This window comes from Dendrobates tinctorius, unplaced genomic scaffold, assembly GCF_039654945.1.
Source record: "Dendrobates tinctorius isolate UK_male_01 unplaced genomic scaffold, ASM3965494v1 ptg000046l, whole genome shotgun sequence".
NCBI lineage: Eukaryota > Metazoa > Chordata > Amphibia > Anura > Dendrobatidae > Dendrobates > Dendrobates tinctorius.
Window position 1 is genome coordinate 15,466,651 of NW_027361714.1, and position 22,152 is coordinate 15,488,802.

Below are 22,152 nucleotides of genomic sequence, written 5' to 3' on the forward strand. Positions count from 1 at the left end.
GCGTGTAGCGGTTCGGGCCGCATTAATTGCGGAAATCAACTTAATAATAATAAGAAGAATAAGTTAGCAGCGTTCGGATTACAATATAGTGGTTTTTCAAACCACTATAATAAAAGAATTGTTATAGGGACACCAGAGCAGGTGGCAAACCAAAGCATCGGTTGTCACCCAAGGGGTTTAAAATTGTATAGATAAATGTAAGTTGTAAAGAATAATGATAGTATTTTGCAGGATTAGAGTGCCCTGACTTGGTAGCGAACCTCATAGTAGTCACAGTTGCTACTGGTAGTACTTCAGCATATAAGAAGATAGAAATGGATAATTGTATAGGATGTGGCATAGCATTAGTGTATTATAGACAAAATAAGGTAATGTTATTATGTAAAGTTAAAGGTAAAAATACCTCTTCCCAGGAGATGTTTTATAGTAGTATATATTGTTAACTGCTGGCAATATTATAAAATTATTTGTATGTTCCTGTAACATTTATTTACTCTATTTAAGCCCTCGGACGTTCTGCCTTTAACGGAGGTATGTGGCGCCCCCGAGGGTCCAGTCGCCACAGAGGTAAGATGGAGACACCAGACCTGGCTCTGACATCACTGCATTCACCATACACAAGGACAGCAGGTGCTCCTAACTGCTGACAGGAAAGGGTGTTAGATGGTGGGTGGAGCTTGAGGGTTAGAGCCGGAGAATAGAAGGGAAGTTAGAGTCGGTCTTCCCATAGGGGAAGAAGGGGAAAGATGTGCATAGGCAGCCTTTCCATAAGGGAAGAGATATGATTGTGCAGCAGACCCCTGAACTGAGGGGCTGCTGGTATGGACTGAAGGACTCAATGAAGCTCCTTGAAGGGGAAAGGGATTTCCCAGAGGCACGGATGGAGAGTGTGCTCCCCGTGGGGCTCGTTCCACGCTGATGGACATCAGGTGGGGGAAAATCCAGGTCGCAGAAGGGTCTCGGCCCCTAGTCTAGTGTAGTGGACATCAGGACTCAGCTAGCAAGCCGATAGCTGTGGCAACTTTAGGGGCCACAGCCAACTACCACAGTTATCTTCTCCAGAAAGGCAGCCAGATAGGATCAAGGAAACGTTTTGGGTCCGTTATCCGTCATGATCTGTGGCAGATGGCCTGGGACACTGACTGTGAGGTGGTGGAAGGGAAGGAAAGTGGAAAGCAGCACTGAGGAGACGGCCAGGGAAGGCACATACTGACAGGGAGTTCTGGAAAAGGTGTTCTCTATCTATGTGGAAGTTGGCTGGATTCCTCAACCGGAGGACGTAGTACCAAGTGGGCATCTGTGCGCACCAGAACTGTGAGTAAAGCTTTGGAACTGCATTCAGCTGTGTCTCTGCCTTCTTCCTGCATCAACTTCTCAGCACTGCTACATCCCTTGCTCCACACTACATTACCATCATCTCTCTCAACATCTTTCAACTGTCCTGGGGCTAAGCTCTGCCTGTGGAGAGCTACTTCAACTCTGCTGCATCACACCATCAGTCCCAGAGGACCTACATTGCAGCGCTGGTCGCCTCTGACCAGATACCACAGGTGGCGTCACAAACTCTCTACAATAAACTCTTTATTTCTCATCCCCTGTAAATATACCCCTTTTATTGGATGCCCAGGGCCACGGACTAGGTTTCCGTCACTGTGACACTGCCCCTTTAAGGAAGCGGTCCGGTACTGAGTACCCCACGGCCCTGTCGGGCGCTCCACAGTGACATCACCTGATGTCACTGTTCTATAGGGGAAATCGTCGTGGGACACTCATTATTAATTGGACTACTTCTGAAAGATGAGTATAGGTTGGTTTATTATTTTATTTTTATTACAGGAGATCGATGGCTTCGGGGAATTAGGTGATTGGTAAATATGTACTCTATGTTATGTGTTGTATGTTATATGTATGTTCTGTATGTTATATGTTGTATGTTCTGTATGATTTTTTTTTCTTACATTCAACACATTAGCCGGATGATGGGACTACTACTGTCCTATCATTGGCTAATGTGTCAATCACTGTCAGTGTAGCAGGCATAGCCCGATGGTACTTGTAGTCCCATCAGACGATGCCTGCATACACACACACACAGCCCCGCAGACCCCCCGCACACCCCCCGGACAGCCCGATGACCCCCCGCACAGCCCCGGCAGAACCCCCCGCAAGACCCCCGGACAGGCCAATGACCCACGCACAGCCCCGGCAGACCCCCGCAAGACCCGCCAGACCACCGGACAGGCCGATGACCCACGCACAGCCATGGCAGAACCCTGCAAGACCCCGCCAGACCACCGGACAGGCCGATGACCCACGCACAACCCGAGTAGACCCCTGCATGACCCGCCAGACCACCGGACAGACCGATGACCCACGCACAACTCCAGCAGACCCCTGCAAGACCCCCGGACAGGCCAATGACCCACGCACAGCCCTAGCAGACCCCCTCAAGACCCCGCCAGACCCCCGAACAGCCCGATGACACCCGCACAGCCCTGGTAACCACCCCCACAGGCCCGGCAACCCCCCGCACAGCCCCGGCAACACGCACACAGTCACCGCCCACACACCATACACGCACACAGTCACCGCCCACACTCCACCCACACACTTCCCTCCTTCCGATCTGCAGCATTTCATCCGCAGCAAAACCGCAGGTCTTTTTTAGACCTGCGGTTTTGCTGGGGAAGTGCCTGACTCAATGCAAGTCAATCGGTGCAGAAATGCTGCAGATCCGCACAAAGAAGTGACATGCTGCGGAAATGAACCAGCAGCGTTTCCGCACAGATTTTTCCGCAGCATGTGCACAGCGTTTTTCAATTTACATAGGATATAATGGTACTGTACAGCGTAGCAGAATTTGCTGCGGACCTGCAGTAGAATCCGCAACATGTGCACACACCCTCAGATTAGCAGGGAGAGCTTGAATTAACTTTGATTCTACATTTTAGCATTAGCACAATTGGGGATTAGCTATTTGTGCAGTGCCTTAATCTTTTCTCCTCATATAGATGCTCTAACACCAATACATGCATAATTACTATTACAGCAGATGAAAAGCTGTTTTTCTACAGATAGGATGCACGTATAAGAATACAATAGGAGAAGAACATTCCAGACCATGTTTTCACATGAGCTGCTAAATATAATGTTTTGAACCTTACTTTTGCTTTTTGGTGCTTAACACACAAATCTCTAGGGTTAATGCATGCAGAAAATCTGGTTTACTTTTTACACAATTCTCATCCTTTTATGGACAAATACAATTTACAGTGTAAGCTTAAAATACTGAAAAGTGGGGAATTTCAATGTAAAGAACAAATGATGAAAAAAATTCAGCAGTTTTATCCAAACAACTTTGTTGTTTGAGAATAATGCTAAAACTTTGGTAAATTCTGAGTTTTGCAGTACATGTGACCAAAGCCTCATCACATGCAATATTATGTTACCGTTTCTTTTAAAGGCATACTACACTATACTTAAATTTCTGCTGGCAAAAGAAGGATTTTTTTGTCCCTTCAATGAACACCATCAACTTTGCCTGGGAATATGCCTGTCATAGGTTTACCGCGACAGAGAAGAGCCAGAAGACCGCAGTGTCTGATTTCTCATACTCCTGCACTGATTAGAGGAACTTCACCTTCATATTCAACAGTGTAGGTCAATGCTAGTAGTGTAAGGTTTAATCTGATCAGTTGAGAACTCCTGGAAGCTTTCCTGCTTTGATGGTTTCAGCTGTTCAGTGTTGGAACTCCCCTCTGCTATATATACTCTCATACTTGATTGATAGGAATCGCTTGGAGTGATGTTCTAAAGACTGTTGCTTAGTGATTTGTCTGTGTGTATATTCTCATCCTCTCCTATTTAGTTTTTCCTCCTTTTATTTCCCAGTGTTCTACTCTGTTTGTGAGTGCATATTTGTATGATTGTTATTTTCATTTATTCCTGTCGGTCTTTCCTTGTTAGTCTGGTTTGTGTATTTGTATACCCTACTACTCACTTACCTGGGTGAGGAAGTGGACAGATAAGATCTGATTTAGGAGCTCAGTAAGGCACGTGGCCTCGGTGTCTTCACCATCAGGAGTAATTCGGGGAGTAAGAATAGCTAGGGTGCCCATAGCTTTAGGGATAGGAAAGTAGGCCTTAGCCCCAGGATCTCAGGCAACTGTGCCGTGACATTAACAGTGGCCAAAACATTTTTTTATCCATCATGGATCCAGTGACTGCTTTGGAAGAGCAACTTCAGCAACTTAGCCTGGAGGTGGCAGACCTACGCACTGTAGTTTTTCACCACCCAATCTCATCTGGTGTAGAGACCGCGACTCCTAGTGGAGCCCAGTGCTTTACCTGACAGGTTCTCTGGGGGGAATGCGCGACAAGTTTGCTGATTTCAGGGAGGCTTGTAAGCTTTACTTTAAATTCCATTCTCACTCCTCAGGAACTGAGGAGCAACGTGTGGGGATCGTCATTTCTCTACTTCAGGGTGACCCTCAAGCCTGGGCATTTTCTTTCCCAGCAGACAGTTGCTTTGGACGACTGAGGAATTTTTTCAGGTGCTGGGTCATATATACGACGACCCCGACCACATCTACCTAACCGAGTCTGCGCTACGCCAGCTTCAGCAGGGAGACTGGTCAGCGGAGGAGTATTGCTCCGAACTTCAGACATGGTCCCCAGATACTAAGTGGAATGACCCTGCGCTCCGTAGCCTGTTCTGTCAAGGGCTATCTGTAAGGCCGGGGTCACACTGCGTTTTAGGCAGTCCATTGACGGACTGCATTACACCGCAGTGTAACGCAGTCCGTTAACGCCGCCAATGAGCCCCATTGTCGGGCTCATCGCGACGCATGCCATAAAGCGGCACGCGTTCACGATGTGCTGTCATTCGCTGACAGAGCCTCGGACGCGGCCTGCAGCGTCTGAGGTTCTGTTACCGCTAGCGCTGATGAATCATCAGCGCTAGCGGGTATAGCATAACGCGATCGCGTTATGCTATACCGTTAGCAGCCGGTCAACGCTATGCGTTGAATGGGCTGCTAAAACGTTGTGTGAACCTGGCCTAAGGGTAAAGGATGCCTTTGCTATTCATAAGACTACAAATCTCATGAAGTTCAAGAAAGCAAGCACAGCCACTAGCTCGTCTGAAATAGATGCACACAGCTGATCAAAAGTTACCACTTAGATACAATTACGGTAAGTTTAATCTTGTGAAACCTCATAGGCTCACACTGAATACAAGAAATGAAGAAGCAAACCACAAATGTTACAATTATTATTTCCAGGAACATTCCACTATACACACAAAGTACATTTGTACAAAACCTTGTGTACTCTCACAGCCTTATGTCCTTAGAAGTGTATACAATGTCTCTAGTGTTTTACTCATCACATGCTTCTACATCATTGACAGTTCCACTTCAAGTCATAAATTCTTTTTAATTCCTTCTTCTTTCTTAGAAAGTCTCACATTGATGAGCGATATATGAAGTAATGTGGTTTCAGTTTCTTAATGTGACTATGACTTAAAAAGAAGTACAGAGTCCCCAAAGTAATTCTATTTTAGCTCTTTAATTTGACATTTTTCTATGAGTAAATGCACAGTGTATGTTAAAATGCACCTTGAATGAAGCTTCCTTCACTTTTAGTACTATTATGTTGGGCTTTGAAGATTAGATAGCACAACATGTGTGAAAGAATGGAATTCCCCAGATCCTTTTCACATTTCAGGGAAAAGGCTGCATAAATGTTAGAACATGCTCAGTCGTAGACATCCCCACCTCTATGGCTACAAAGCAAACACAGGCTCAATAATGGGTTCTAAATGACAAAACTATAGTTGGAGCTAATGACTTGCCACTAGCATCCATTTATTATCGGTTGATCCAAGTCATCTATTAGATCATATTTGTATGACCTTTGTGTACAGTGATAAAGTTTATTTTGTTGATTTGCATACCGAACATTGCCAACCCAAATTTTGCATTTTTTTTTAAAAATGCGATTACTTCTGTCTGGTGGTTGTGATGCCATTTTCCTGATGATGAATTGAAAGTGCATGAAGTTTTCATCAAGTAAGACCTTAATTTTAACCAAAGTGCTAGAATATAGGTATGGTAATTTAAAGAAAGCCGACTGCCACAATTTTTTGCATATACTATTTATTGATCACACCATAGAGAGTAATTCATTGTTTACAATGGCATAACTCAGTATTTTGTAGCACAACCTCTTGGCTTTTTTTTTTACTGCACCACAACGGTGCATCTGTAGAAATCACAGGAATGCGGAATTCGTGATGAGCAGAAGGCAGAGCAAGAGTAAAAGGGTTTATTACAGGGGATACTCTAGCAGGGAGAGAATGAGTTATGAGGGGAGTAAAACTGAGTATTGTATCAGGGTAAGAACAAACGTTTATGAAACAGGTAAACTTATCAGTCTGATGGTTTCCGGGCTGTGAAAGCTTGAAATCCCACAGTGGCGCCGCAAGTGACGCATGAAGTCTCTGGCCTGATCCTGAAGAATGTTAAGGCATTGTCTCCTGACGGAAGTGGCGTATCCTGGCTCTCCAAGGCGAGGTCCTGCGTTCCCAGGCGACGTACGCAATGTGGAGTAGTCTGTGGTACCGCCGGAGTGTGACTCAGTTCAGTGGAGGAGGCGGGGGTGAAGCTACCTGGCTCTGTATGACTCGCCTGGTCAGACAGGCCGCGCGCTCGTGGCAGTCAGAGGAATGGTGCTGGACGGATTCTCAGTGACAGGGGTGAGCGGTCACACAAATGCATGTTGCTCACAGTCAGTGTGCGCATAGGCTGGGGATCTGCAATGCAGACCTAGACTATGGCGTCACTCCACAGAGAGTGAATCAACCTTCTGCTGCGCACTCTTTCATCCCGCCAAGTCTCTCGCTTTCCCGCGCATTGTCCCTTTTATCACTGACCCGCCCCCTACAGTTGAGTGCAAAGGTCTGTCCGGGTCAGAAAGCTTTCCCCCTGGCAACAATGGTGACAGCCCCGATAGTTCCGGAACCGACGTGAGAGAGGTATCACCGGCCCGGTCCATCTTCCTACACATCGAAGCCACTTGGGTATTCAAGACATCCTGAGGGATCTTGCTCCATTCCATTTGCAAATCTGCAAACAATTCATCTTTATTGCTATGGATATGTGTGGTGCCCCTGAGAGTTCAGTCACCACAGAGGTACTGCATCTCACCCAGAGGTGTGGTACCACACTCTCAGGTAGGGAGGGAGCATCACCCAGAACTCTAACACCTACACCCAACACAGACTACTGCAGCAGGGCACCCTGGACGTACCCTAAGGGAGGATGGTCTCATCCCAGGCTGTGTAGTAAAGGGTGTTGGGGGAGTGGGTGGAGAAGGTAGGAAGAGAGAGGAGGAGCTAACAGAGCAGGAAAGAACAGTGCAGAGAGAGGGAGTTAGATGTGAGAAGAAAGTGAAAGTAAGCAGACGTGCTGTGGAGCAGCTCCCTGTCAGGAGGGCTGCAGAGAGAAAGCTGGAAGAGAGAGACAGAAGGAAGCTCCTGGAAGGCAGAAGGGGTCCTTGTGACACGGGTAGTGAGCAGTCCACCCGTGGGGCCTGTATCCATGCTGCCGTCAGATGAAGGGACCCCGAGACTAGTAGAAAATCACCAGTTTCAGCTAGCAAGCCGGAGGCAGGGGCATCTCTAGGGGTTTCAGCCACAGTTATCTTCGCTGAAAAGGCAGCCATATAGGAGCAATGGGACACAGAGAGGACGTCTCCCAACAAGGTCCGCGGCTGCTGGCTCGGGACACTGACTGTGAGGTGTTGGGCAGGAAGGGTGGAAAGCCAGCACAGTGAGATGGCCAGGGAAGGTACATGCAGAAAGGAGTCCTGGAAAGGTGCATCCCAATCTACCTGGGAGTTTGCTGAGCCCCTCGCCTGGAGGACACAGCGCCAGGCGGGCATCTGCACGCACCAGATCTGTGAGTAAAGCTTTAGAAACTGCACCTAGCTGTGTCCTCTAATCATTCCTGTGTCACCTTCCCTGCACCACATTCACGAACCTCACCTTTAACATCATCATCCAAACTGCCCTGGGATACAGCTCTACCTATGGAGAGCTTAACCATCTCTGCAGCCCTGTCACCATCCCAGAGGATCTGCATAGCAGCGTTGGTCCCCTGACCGAATACCACAGGTGGCGTCACAAACACTTTATTATAAACTTTATAAACTTTATCTCCTTGTAAATATCTCTTTAATTGGATGCCCAGGGCCACGGACCAGGTCACTGCTGCTGTGACACATCCCTTTTAAGGACCGGCCCGGTACCAAATACCCCATGGCCCTAGAGGGCGACCGATATGGACCCCAACTCGTCGCCTTAACTCATCCCAAAGGTGCTCTATAGGGTTTAAATCAGGTGATTGGCTTGGTTATTGCAACAGGCAAACATTTTTCTTTGCTATCCAATTTTTGACTAAATTGGATGTGTGCTCATTGTCTTGCTGGAATTTCCAGCCCCTGCCTACTTTGGTTTTACCATGTGGCAGCATTACATTCTCCAGTATATCCTTGTGCATGGTAGCATTCATATTTCCATCAATTCTATGCAGAGGGCCAATGGCAGATGCAAAAAAGCAGCCCCAAACCGTGACATTGCCACCACGTTTCACTGTAGGTATTTGACACCTTACATCATTACGTGTTCCAGCTGGGCGGTATATATACTGCGTGCCATCACTACCAAACAGATTGAACTTGGATTCACCCAACTACAACACCTTAGACCAATCTGTCTCTTTCCATTGGCTGTGTTCTTTGACAATCTCAAGTTGAACCTTCTGGTTCTTTGCAAAGATGAAAGGCTTCTTGACTGGAACTTGTGGATTCAATACTACTGCTCTTAGCCATTGCTCCACAGTTTGGCCACTCACTTTGACCCCATATTCTTCATTCATTTTGTGAGAAATCTGTACAGCACTTTTATGGACATCAGATAATGACTTTTTCTTAATATTGTGATCAACTTTGGAGGAAGTTTCCTTGGTCGTCCATGTCTAGGTTTGTCAGCTGTTCCATAACCTTCTTTTTCTTTCTTTATTATACGTGACACTTGACTCTGAGAGCAGTTGAATTCCATAACTAAATCTTTTTGGCTTTTGTCTGACTTCACTCTCAGAATAATAAGCTTCCTGCCATCTGGTGATATATTTGGCTTTGCTTTTGCCATATTTTAACTGAAAAACAAACAAACAAAATTTTTAGGCAAAACTTGGCTATCCATGACAAAATATGCAAAACATTTGGCCCAACAAATGTTGAAAATTAACACATATAGGTGTTAGGAATCTGGGTCATTCTATGCATATGCAGCAACCCAGATTCTCACATTTGTCTCCAGAGCAGGCCCGGATTGGCAATATAACTAACCGGGCATTTTCCCGCTGGGCCGCTGTCACGTGGGCCGCGGGTGGCAGCGCCCGATAATCTGGCCGCTTACCAGCTGCTGCGGCCACTGTTGCTCCTGCCGCCGGCCCTCTGCGGGCGGTGATAGTTTCAAGTTCCTCCCGCACTGCAGGGAGATAAGCCGCCACGCACAGCGTCGCACTCGCTTGCCTGCTCGCTCTGTTCGCAGGACCTGTGATGAGGTCACAGGAGGGGAGGAGTCAGGGGGTCACACGATCAGCAGGAGCCTTTGTCCAGACCCCTGATCATGTCACCCCTGACTCCGCCCCTCCTGTGACCTCATCACAGGTCCTGTGCGCTCAGCCTTGCCTCTACCGTCTGCAAGACTCTGCTTTGCTGTTGTCATGGTGCTGGTTGAGGTAAGTATGTGTGGGGTCAGGATTTAGGCTGTGTGCACACGCTGCGGATTTTGCTGCGGTTCCGCAGCGGTTTTGGCCGCTGCGGACCCGCAGCAGTTTTTGCTGCGGTGTACAGCACCATGATTCCCTATGGGAATCAAAAACCGCAGTGCTGACGGTGCGGAATTTTCCGCGCGGATTATCTGCGGTTTTCAATCCGCAGAAAGAATTGACATGTCAATTATTTCTGCGGATTCCCCGGCGGTTTGCCATCTCCTCCATTGAGGAGATGAAAAACCGCAGGGCAAAACCGCAGAGCAATCCGCAGGTAAAACCGCAGGTCTTTTGACCTGCGGTTTCACCTGCGGATTTTACAAAATCCGCGCAGATGAATCCGCACATAATCCGCAGCGTGTGCACACAGCCTTACAGTGTGGATGTAGCAGAGCTGTGTGTGTACGAGGTGTACGGAGCGGAGCCGTGTGTGTACGAGGTGTACGGAGCGGAGCCGTGTGTGTACGAGGTGTACGGAGCGGAGCCGTGTGTGTACGAGGTGTACGGAGCGGAGCCGTGTGTACGAGGTGTACGGAGCGGAGCCGTGTGTGTACGAGGTGTACGGAGCGGAGCCGCGAGTGTACGAGGTGTACGGAGCGGAGCCGCGCGTGTACGAGGTGTACGGAGCGGAGCCGCGCGTGTACGAGGTGTACGGAGCGGAGCCGCGCGTGTACGAGGTGTACGGAGCGGAGCCGCGCGTGTACGAGGTGTACGGAGCGGAGCCGCGCGTGTACGAGGTGTACGGAGCGGAGCCGCGCGTGTACGAGGTGTACGGAGCGGAGCCGCGCGTGTACGAGGTGGACGGAGAGGAGCCGTGTGTATGGAGTGGAGCCATAAGTGTACGGGATGTACGGAGCGGAGCCAAGTGTGTACGAAGCATACAAAGCGGGCTTTTCCCACGGACACAGGAGTACACGGCGGAGCCCCGAGGAGCATTTTAAAACACACACATGACGTTCCACCTGAAGTGATGTGCTGGAAGCTGACCGGAAATGAGAATTTCTTGAGGAGATTGTGACGGAACCAGGAATGCTTCAGATCCATAACCGTGTCCTCCTCCGACAGCGCAGACAGCATGATCGCCTTGGAATCGGGGATGCCGGCCATGTGAGCGGATCATGATAGGTCCTGCAGGTCCGGGAGGCTCAGGTGGGCACTACAATGGGAGCCGGGCTGCTATAGTATCTTTGTAGAATCTTTCTTTATTTCTTTCTCTCTTTTTCTTTCTTTCTCTGTTCTTTCATTCTCTGTTCTGTCTTTCCCTCATTTTCTTTCTCTCTCTGTTCTTTTCTCTCTCTGTTCTTTCTTTCTCTCTCTAATCTTTCTTTTTTCTCTCTCTGTTCTTTCTTCCCCTCTTTCTTTCTTTTTCTTTCCTCTCTTTCTCTCTGTTCTTTCTTTCTTTTCTTTACTTCTTTCTTTCTCTCTCTGTTCTTTCTCTGTCTCTCTGTTCTTTCTTTCCCCTCTTTCTTTCTCTCTCTGTTCTTTCTCTGTCTCTCACTGTTCTTTCTTTGTCTCTCACTGTTCTTTCTTTCTTTCTTTCCCCTTTCTTTCTCGCTCTCTCTGTTTTCTTTTTTCTCTCTCTCTCTGTTTTCTCTCTTCCTTAGTGCCAGTCAGTGTGCCCATAATGCCAGCCACTGTGCCCTCAGTACCAGTGTGATCAGCAGTGCTAAATGGGTGCGATTAGGTGTGGACATGGGTGTGACTAGTTGTGAAATGGGTATGGCTGGGCGTGGCCAAAATTTGCGCCGCAGTCTTTGTCCATCTTTCCCTTCTTCAAAAGTTGGGAGGTATGATAGGGGCGGCTATGACCAGGGGGTCTGGTTGCCCAATAGAGAGCAGTTCTGCCAGGAATTCTGTCACCGTGCGTACAAAAGGGGACAGAGATTTGGGAGGAGTACTGTACCTAAAAGCAATAAATAGGACTGAGCTGAAATACTGGGCACAGCTGTGACTACATGTTATATAGTCGTGTTACTCTCCTCTCACTTCTTGTAACCTACAAGTGTACAAAGATATTATATAGTCACCATGTGACTAGTGGGCCTGTGTAACTTCAAATGCCAGGGCTGAATTTTAGTCCCAGTCCGGCCCTGCTCCAGAGGCTAAGTCCTTTTTCCCTGCTTCTGAGCATGCTCACGGGACTAGCTCTCATTGGAGTTCAGGAGTCAGGTGCTCAGGTCCTGCTCCTGATTTGATTGGTTATGCTCGGGCCTCTGGAGGTTTCCGGCAGGTCCCGTACGCTATAAAAAGTGCGCATGGCCGCTATACCATGCGCTAGTATTTTCCATACTTGCTGCTGTGCGTTTGGTGATGGATGCTTAGACTGGTGAATGACTTATTAAGAAACCCCTTCCCTCTGATAATACGAATGTGTGAGTGATTGGCATACAGCCAGTGTGCGCGCTAGCGCCAGCGCGCTCAAGCTCCGCCAGTTGCAGCAGCCAGCGTCCTGCTTTGCGCCTGCTATATCGCACCTGCAGCCCGCTTTTGGCGTTCGCAGTTGCGACGCCGTGCACGCGCCTACTTACGGTAAGTCCATTCGGGTGTAGTGCTGTTCTTAATTACTCCGGCTTTGGCTACCGCACGTGTGCTGCTGAGTGTCTGTGAGGCTAATACAGACTCAGTGTTTTTGCATTTGTGTTTTGACTACAGCTCTGTGAGTTTTAACAGAGTTTTCTTTTGTGCACCAGGTTCAGTTCTTCCTGTGCACATTACCGTCCTGGTGCTCTGCCTTTTCAGCAGCGGTTATTTCACCTGCCGCACGGTGGACCCCGGGCGGCGAACACGTTTATTTATAATTTTTTAAGCGTGTTCCGCCGCCGTAACATATAGGGATAAAACAATGTCAAACACAATTTTCATCCTTATAGCTGACAACCATTTGCTTCAAGTTTAATAAAATCACCAGGAAAATGGCAACACAACCACAAGACAAGATTGCTGCTGTACGATCTGCATGGTAGAGAGAGATATTTCAGAGTCATTTCAAATAGTCGGCCCCAAACTGTGCTCTGTACTGATGAACATGTGATATCTGTGGTAAGTCTGTATCAACCATTGATATATCGGAAAACTGAAAAAAGGGCCAGCACACCTGTTGGTATAAGTGTGATATGTAGGTGCACATTCACACTGTGGCTATTAATAGCCAAACATAACCTAGAATAAAAACAATTACTTCATACCCTGCAGTAAGCAAATAAATACTAGTAATATATGTACTGTAAATAACATAAGGTACTTAGTTTACATTTGTTTTTATAAAAAAAAGTGTAAAAGCCATCCCACTGTGATGAGGTGCACCCAATCATTATGGTCTCTTACTCTAGTAACTCACCTCACTATGTGGCAGAAGGCCTCAAAATAGACAGGGGACCGAAAAGGAATTGGGCCTATCTTTTACATCTGTCCGTCCAAAGCACAGTCCAAAGGGGAAAGAGGGAAGACACGCCCCAAATGTACAAAGAACTAAAGCAAAACTGAAAACATGGACCAGTACACCTGTTCATATAAGTACAATGTGTAGGTGCACATTCACACTGTGGCCACTAAGGCCTCTTTCACACATCCGGTTTAGGGTTCCGGCAGCGTGCGGCGAAAAGCCGTGCCGCCGGAACCGGCCTGTAGCGGTGACACCGGATGTGGATGCGTCGCCGGATGCGGCCTGGATAAAATTTAAAGGAGCCACAGCATCGGGCGACGGGAGCCGCGCTGTAGAGACGGGAGCCGCGCTGTAGAGACGGGAGCCGCAGCGATGAGAGCCATCTGGAGAGAGCGGGGGAACGAGTAGTCAGACAAAGAAAGGTATGGAGAGAGAGAGTCTTGCGCTTGCCGGGCACCTGTGGGATTAAATCACACAGTGTCCGGGCATGCGCACTTTAAAAAGCCGTTCCGGCGCTGCCAAAAAACGTTGCAGGGAACGTTTTTTGCAGAAGCCGGACGGCGCATTTTTGCCGTATCCGGAAAGAACCGGGGCCGCCGCATGTACATCCGGCACGATGCGGCGATCATTACTTTCTATGTGACAAAACCGGATCCAGTTCCGGATCCGGTTTTCACACTTTTCGCCGCATCGTGGCGGATTAAAAAAGACGGATGTGTGAAAGTAGCCTAACAGACAAGCACAGCCTAGAATAAAATCAATTAATACATGTACAGCAGTAAGAAAATAAAAAGTAGAGTACTTAGCTGACTTTTTTAATCAAAAAAAGTGTAAATGCTAACCCAATGTGACAAGGTGTTCCCCAATCATGATGGTCCCTCACTCTAGTAAATCATCTTGCTATGTGACAGCAGGCCTCAAAATAGATGAGGGGGTCAGAGAAAGACATGGGCATGACTGTTTTATAGCTGCCTGTGGAAAGCTAAATAGATAAGGTGTACAGTTCTGTTAACTGTTATTTTGTTGCTTACAGTAGTACGAGCAACATGCAGCCTGGCTTTGTTGTATTAAAAAACGGCTCCTATGACACTTTGGAGAAATTGCTGTACCATTGATTCCACAATTGATCCATTTTTTATTGCAAGTGAAATTGTTCATCACATCGCAACCGTAAGATGTCAAACAGTGTCTAAACAAGCCATAAGACGGTGTCTGCATGACATTTGGCTAAGAGTGAAGTGTCCATAAACAGGTGCTCCATTGACCTCACACCACTGCTCTCAAATACTATCATGGCACAGAGAAAGATGACAATGGAGACTGGAATGGAGGCTTTTCCTCTACAGCTACGAGTCCCACTTTTTTTCTTGGATTCCATGATGGCTGGAAATCATGTGGGCATCTCAATAGAGAGGCCTAAACAAGGAAACACCACAAATGTCCTACTCCATGGATTATGGTGTGTAGCGCTCCGGCCGGTGGGTCCCTTCTCCAGGGTTCAGGGAGATCAGGTCCCGTCTGCCCGCAGGCATTCATCTCTGTTCCCCTCATTCCTTCTCACCCAGTCCGCACTCCATTGATGTCTCTTCTGGCTGTGGCGTCTTCCCGACGTGTCTCCTCTGCTCCATCACTTCCTGGTTGCAGGGGAGCGAGCATAGGGCGCGCTCGCTCCTGTCAGAGGATTTAAAGGGCCACTGCACTCTTTTTCTTGTAATCAACTCTCAGCCAATTGCTGAGAGATCTGTTTATATTTAAGGTCCTCACTTCCTTTGAGAGGTGCCTGGGCAACTTTGTGCTTGTTTCTCAGTTGCTGTTCTCAGGTCCCAGACCAGCATCTGCTTTTCAGCCTTGTCTTGCCTTGTGTTAATACTCAGTGTTTTCTCCTAGTGCCATGGTCCCGCCTGCCTACCATCTGCTTGCAGACTCTAACGGTATCCCCTGGGCCATCAGGTTCTTCTCCTCCGGTTCCCGGGTCCTCTTGCCCCTTTCCCGCTGTTTCACTATTCCTCTTGGGTCTGACCCTCTGGTCTTGGAACTGTTTCACTTGAGCATCCTTGGTTGTGCTGGGACAATCCCTGTTAAGGTGTTCACTTGCTGGTTTTCCCTCAGGGGGTTCTGCCCGGTGGGGTCTCTTGTTTGTTACCCTACATAAAGCATTGCAATTTATCTGACGCCCTTATCTGGGTGGATCCTAGGGTTCAGCTTTCACAGAGTCCTCTGTGGTCCAGTGGGTTCACTAACCTCATTCCGCCTGCTTTGGCGTGACATGGTGTGAGTTGGCATAACGTATAGTAGCCTGACAGCTTATACGAGGTACACTAGCAGCTCTATGTTAGATTGAATTTGTCATCAATGCAGTGGTAGGCCATTTCTCCTACATGTCAAGGAGCAATTTTTCTACAAAACAACGCCAGGCAGCATGCAGCAGCCTATATGGCCTAAAAATGCTACCATGGACTTCAGCCTCTTAGGACTTGTCTCCCATCAAGCACATCTGGCACATCATTGGTTGGCAAACACATAGGGAGCTGCCACTAGTGGATATTGATGATTTGCAGGCCCAATTCATTCAGAGTGGCAGAACATTCCTCAGACAACCATTAATAACATCATTGATAATAGCCAAGACATGTAAGTTATTTCTGTACATGGAGCTCATATTTGAGATGTTTTGAAAATTTTGTTTACAACTATTCATCATTTACATATAATTAACATGTCTATCCATTCTGTGATTTCCATAAATCTACGACTTTTTCTTGATGGTGTTACAATTTCAATGTTGGGTGTACAGTACATGTGTTGTATTAGTCCATGTGAATAGTCACACATTAAAATGAATCATGAGGTTTTAGAAGAAGTAATAGTCATATAAGTAAATAAGTAAAGAGCTGAATTCTGAAGCAGGTATACATATTGTGTGCTCATTGTCATATGGTCTCAAAGCTTTCAGCGCTTCCTAGTTTTGTATTTCCTGTTGTCAAACCCCTTTAGAAGTATACTACAAATATTTTAGTTTTAGAATTTCTGAAAGATTTGTTAGGAAATTATTACATTATTATTAGATTATTACAAGGTGACTTTGCAGCGCTGGGGTCCTGGGTTCAAACCCAACCAAGGACAACATCTGCAAGGACTTTGTATATTCCCCGTGCTTGTGTGAGTTTCCTCTGGGTTCTCCGGTCTCCTCACACACTCCAAAAACTTACTGACAGGGAAACTAGATTGTGAGCCCCAATGGAGACAGCGATGATAATGTCTGTAAAGCGCTGTGGAATATGATGGCACTAATTAAGCAAAGCATAATAATAATAATTACTACATCTACGTTATTTATTCTGGTGCTGGTCTATAGAGATTTTACTGTTAAAAAAACCAACCCTTTTACAAAATAAAAAAATAAATCAGTAGTAAGTGTCACATGAATTTTATAAGAAAATGATACTTACATTTAAAATTGCCCCATTCTGATGGGGACCAAAGTGGTCTTTTCTGGCTATCACTGGGGCTCTCAGTAGTCAGACCCCACCAATTTAGATCTTATCATCACCAATCCACAAGTTATCACCCATCCTGTGCATGACCACTCCATTCTGACAAGGGAGCAGAGTGTCCCAATCTGGCAATCTTTGGGGGTCTCAGCAGATGGACCTCATTAATGTAGAAGTTATTATCACCTATCCTTTGCATGGGCACAAATGGTCCATCCTAATTGTAAGATGAGTGTGCCTTTCTGGCGATCATTGACAGCTCTCAGGGGTCAAAACCCCCTTCATATAGATGTTATGAACTATCCTTCTAGATTGGTTGGGGTCCAACCGATAAGACTTCCAATACCAGAATGGGACACTTTGCTCCTCCATCAGAATGGACATGCTCAACCGTTAGTCCAAGGATACATGTTAGCTTATTGTAATCAGGATACCTCTTTAATATATATTTATATTAACATTGGATGTAAAGGTTAGTCGTGACAATCTGTATACTAAGTGTGTTATTGCAACAGGACTCGTTGAAGCGTCTGATCGACACGAAACGGCCGTCGCCCTTCGCTGCACCTGCTCCCCTGCATCCATGTACTACTTGCACTGAATAAAGAAAGGATTATTTTACTGCATCATGAAGTGCCACCTATTTAGCCTCTTTGGCCTGGACTTTGTAGGACGCTGATCGTTTCAGGTGTTGCACCCCGGATTTTGTAAGCCATACACTGCTGATCCTCCGAGTAAGCTCGAAAATGTATGTTTTAAGTTCTTTGGTACTGGTTTCTTCTCATTTTCCACAAATAAAAAAACAAAACATTGCAACCAATAAAGAATAATAAATTACTGTGTGGGGAATTATTCTTTATTGGTTGCAATCCTTTCTGCAGTACACAATTGACAGGAGTGTACCATACCTTCTGCTGCTTTGCAATTGGGTGGGCGTCCTCCACACCCCACTTATTCCTATATATTAACTTCATTTAGAAGGTTAATATCCACATTTTATCAATGAACAAAATATTATACTTCCAAAGTGTTCAGTAAAAACAGGGATCTAAAGGATAAGGCTTCTCCTTGTGGCGAGTCACTTATGGTCAGCAAGGTCCACTCTCTCAATCTCCTGTAGAGTGTGAGCTTTTACGATCAGTGGGGTTCTCTCTCTCACTTTGCTATTGAAAGCCACTCTCCACAAGGAGAAATCTTACCCCATAAATTCCAGTGAAAACAATACATTGCCTAAAACCACTAGATGGTGCTGTATGGAAGCTAGCAGATCTTTCCCAATGTTTCTTTCTGCTCTTGTTTCTCCTAGCAGAAATTCCGAATATTTAGTTTACATGGTAGTTTCCATCACAGGGATGTTCCCATTAATGGAAATAGTGCTAAGTTGATGCATGATCAAAAATCATATTTATTATTGTATTTCACATTTAATAAAATAGGATCTTACATCTCCTCCATGTGTCACCTTTGGTTAGGAATTCTGTTGTCATAGTAGGTAAGGTCCACCAGTAGTAATGGTGAGCATGTATGCACCATTGTTTCAGTAGCCTCTTATACCAGAGAGCACAACAAGGCATCCTACTTTGTCATTTAGGCTAAGTGCACACGTACCGGAACTCTCGCGGAAATTACCGCGAGAATTCCGGAATTCCATTCCGCGGGAAAATCGCATTTTAAATTCCCGCGATTTTCCCGCGGAAAAACTAGCATTTTGCAAGCGTAATTAGCTTGCAGAATGCTAGCGCTTTCCAAGCGATCTGTAGCATCGCTTGGAGAACTGATTGACAGGTTGGTCACACTCGTCAAACAGTGTTTCACGAGTGTGACCAACTTTTTACTACTGAGGCCGCCTATGCAGCATCAGTAGTAAAAGATAGAATGTAAAAAAAAAAATAAAAAATGGTGTTATTCTTACCTTCCGACGTCCTGCGCATCCGTTCCCAGTAGTCCTTTGCGAAAATGCCCGCGATGACGTCCGTTCTCGCGGGATCGCGAAGTCTCGCGGTAGTTCGCGATGGCGTCGCGCGAATGACCGCGAGACTTCGCGATCCCGCGAGAACGGACGCCATCGCGGGCATTTTCGCAAAGGATTACTGGGAACGGGAGCGTGGAGAGAGGCGGGAAGGCTGCGCAGGACATCGGAAGGTGAGAATAACAATATTTTTTATTTTAAATTCTATTTTTTACAGGGATATGGTACCCAGAGCCCGGAGGACAGTCTCCTCTCCTCCGGACCGTGGGTACCATCCGCAATTGTTCTGCTTACTTTCCGCATGGTGTGCACAGCCACATGCGGGAAGTAAGCGGAACAATGCATTCCTATGGGTGCGGGATCGCCGCGATTCCGCAAATTAATGAGCATGCTGCGTTTTTTACCGCGAAGCGATTCCGCCGCAGTAAAAACCGCAGCATTAGCACAGCATTGCGGAATCCCATAGGAATGCATGGGATGCTTATTTTTCGCGTTTTCGCGGCAAAATCGCGCGGTTAAAACCGCCGCGGAAACGCGAAAAAAACGCCACGTGTGAACTCAGCCTTAGGATATACAGAAATATTGACTTACTGAAGCATAGTACAGTGCATATTCACCAGACGTGTGCGGTTCAGAGTTCGGACCACATATTTGGCCACAAATTGAGGTAGTCAAGTGCACGTAGCGGTCAGTCTCTTTGTCAGCACTTACTAGCGCAAGTACTCATTCTTTCTGCAAGTGGTTTACAACCGGGCTGGTAGCATTAGCACTGGTCCCGGTTGTAAACTAGTTAACCCCTTGTGATGGATTGCAGCGGGTGACCTGACTGAACTGCGGAGAGGTATGGATATTGTTGCATTTTTATTTTATTTTTGTTACAGGAGGACAAGGGATTCTTTTGGATTGGCAGAATAATACATTTTGGCAAAAACATGGTGTCATTATTTCATTAAAAGAATTTGTAATAGAGAGGCTAGTGCCAAAAAAGGCGCATCTTATAGATGTGCCTTTTCTAGGGTGGCTGGGGGCAGATTTTTTAAGCCGGGGGGGCCCAAAAATAATGGTCCCGCTATAGGCTATTAATATCTGCCCTCACTCACTGGCTTTCCCTCTCTGGCGGAGAAATTACCACGGGAGCCCACACAATTTTTTTCAACGAATTTACCCATTAATTTAACACCTACATGTCCCAAATTTTACACACAAACCCTAATCTAATTATTAGTCAAAGACATATATAAAACTAAATGAAATGGTTTACTGTATGTAAACCATGTGTCATTTCATGTCGGGTTTTGTAATGATTTTACAGAAGCCGGCAATTGATTTAGCGGCTATTATGCTATGTAGAACTCTATGAACTATAAATATATATATATGTGTGTCTCAATGACATGTATATATATATATATATATATATATTCTATGTGTATACAGTGTATCTATTCTTTCTATTCTTTATTAAACCTGTCAGTGTGATTTTACTGTATCGCGAACTGAATTGCCGGCTTTTGTTAAAGGACACCGGTGCGTATTTCTCGCAAGTCACACGTCTGGTCCATGTGTAATTCGTATTTTTCTTGCCCCCATAGACTTGCATTGCCATTTTACGGGCGTAATATGGTGACAATCGCAGCATGCTGCGATTTTCTCAACACGTATAATACGGCCGAGAAAAAAATCGGCTGATGGGAGCTGACCCATAGATTAACAGTGGTCCGAGTGCTATGCGATTTTTTTCTCACATATCACTCATCCGTATTTCTCGCTAGTGTGACTCCGGCCTAAGTCTCTCTTTCCTGTAGAGTGTAAGCTCTTATGGTCAGCAAAGTCATTTCTTTTTTTCTCTCCTGAAGAATATAAGGTCTCATAGTCATCAGGCACCTCTCTATTCTGTGTAAGAGGTTATGGTCAACAGGGTCCACACTCTCTTTACTGTAGAATCTAAGCTCTTATGGTCTGCAAGGTACTTTTTCCTGTAGAGTGTAAGCAACAGAAGCCAAACAATGTTGATCACAGAGGGTGCGAATGTGAGAAGGCCTGTTTGGTATAGAAGCTTCCTCGGATGTGTGGGGAGGAGGACCCCCATACAGTGATTGGGCTGGAACCAGGGGGACCGCCATCAGGGTTGTTGAAGAAACCACATCAGGGGGATTACAAAGGGAGACATGCGACTGAAGTTGTCAGGGCAACAGGGGGCGGGGCGAGGGTAAAAGGAGCAGGGGACGCGCTGAGGTGGCAGTTGGCAGAGAGCCTGACAGGAGAGAGGAAGCCGTGCAGCAGAGAGAGGACTGTGGCAACTGACGGTGTGGAAAAGAGAGACAGGCAGGAGTCTGAAAAAGGGAAATTTGAGACTGAGCAAAGGTTGACACGTAAGAGACTCTCCCCGGGAGTCCCTCCCCGCAAACATTCAGATAAAGTGACGGCCGCTGATTCCCTCCGTGGTGTGACAGGACCAGGATCTCAGGTGACCGCTGCGACGAGACAGAAATCCGGTACAGTGGTCAGGACACTGCCCCCCTGTCTTCTCCCACAGCTACGGCCCCGTCATCACCGACCTCAGGGGACGCCACCTCGCTATAGGCGGCCGCAAAGCCCCGTCCCGGTTACTGAGGGGACACTGAGCAGAGTTTGTTAACGTTTATGTTTTTTTGGAACTGCGTCATGACCTGGCTGGGGAACGAGCGCCTCTAAATGGACGCCTGGGAGATTTACCCCCCCGAACAGTCTCTTCAGGGCCCGTTGTGCCCCACCGACCCCATTTCTTCAGGGCCTGTTGCGCCACACCGTTCCAGTTTCTCCAGGGCCTGTTGTGCCCCACCGTTCCAGCTTCTTCAGGGCCCGTTGTGCCCCACCGACTCCATTTCTTCAGGGCCTGTTGCGCCCCATCATTCCAGTCTCTTCAGGGCCTGCTGCGCCCCATCGTTCTGGTTCCTTCAGGGCCTGCTGCGCCCCACCGTTCCGGTATCTTCAGGGCCGGACGAGCACGAGTCCTTCCGGGAAATCGTGGATTGCAAGACAGCTACATCTGCAACCCCTGAGTGGTCGTGAACTCGAGCGACGCCCAGAAGGCTAAGTGCACTATAGAAAAATAAGGACCCTTTCTGTTTGAATGTTGTTTTACGAGTCCCTGCGTGGACAAATAGGTGTTTCTTCTTTATTTGATTGAAGCAGTTTAGCCCTTGCGGCTTTAAACTTATAAAAGTTTATTTCACCCCACGTTCAGTCTCGTGTCTCGTCACTGCATCCTGTGAGCCTGCTCGAACCCTACACTTGGCGTAGTCGGCAGGATGCAGTCTCCGAGCGCGGACAGTGGTAGCCCCGAACATGGGGGAGCTGTAAGCTCTGTAAATAATGAGGGTCCCCGTACCAGCATCTCATTGGGGGCCATGTTGAACAACCTGCCTAGATTCTCTGGCTCAAATACTATGCTATGGAGCTGGACAGAGCGGATGAGGGGGCTTTTTCGGA

General features: G+C 47.0%; 1 long non-coding RNA gene across 1 annotated transcript in view; it reads left to right on the forward strand.

Annotated features, from left to right (window-relative positions):
• The window catches only part of LOC141089370 (uncharacterized), an 81,853-nt gene extending 64,190 nt beyond the window's left edge, over positions 1 to 17,663 (forward strand). The window contains exon 3 of the long non-coding RNA XR_012232262.1: positions 17,228 to 17,663. This is a non-coding gene — a long non-coding RNA (uncharacterized lncRNA). The remainder of the gene's footprint in view (positions 1 to 17,227) is intronic.
• The last annotated feature ends 4,489 nt before the right edge of the window (positions 17,664 to 22,152 follow it).